The following is a 223-nucleotide window of genomic DNA, read 5'->3' as shown; positions in this document are numbered from 1 at the left end:
GGAAGGAGGAATTGGTTGGGAGCAAGGGCCAGGTGTAGAACAGAGAAGGGATGTGGGGCAGGGATGAGTGTAGGGTGGGGCAGATCTGGTGGGTTTGAGGATGGGTCAGGGTGGGATTAGGGGAAAGTCTAAGCAGAAGAACTGCGTGGGAGATGAGGAAGATTTGGGTTGGGGGAGATTTGGGGTTGGTCTATGCAGGGCAACATTGCACAGTGTCCTAGTC

This window comes from Acanthisitta chloris, unplaced genomic scaffold, assembly GCF_000695815.1.
Source record: "Acanthisitta chloris isolate BGI_N310 unplaced genomic scaffold, ASM69581v1 scaffold41267, whole genome shotgun sequence".
NCBI lineage: Eukaryota > Metazoa > Chordata > Aves > Passeriformes > Acanthisittidae > Acanthisitta > Acanthisitta chloris.
Note: the sequence above shows the minus strand (reverse complement) of the source record.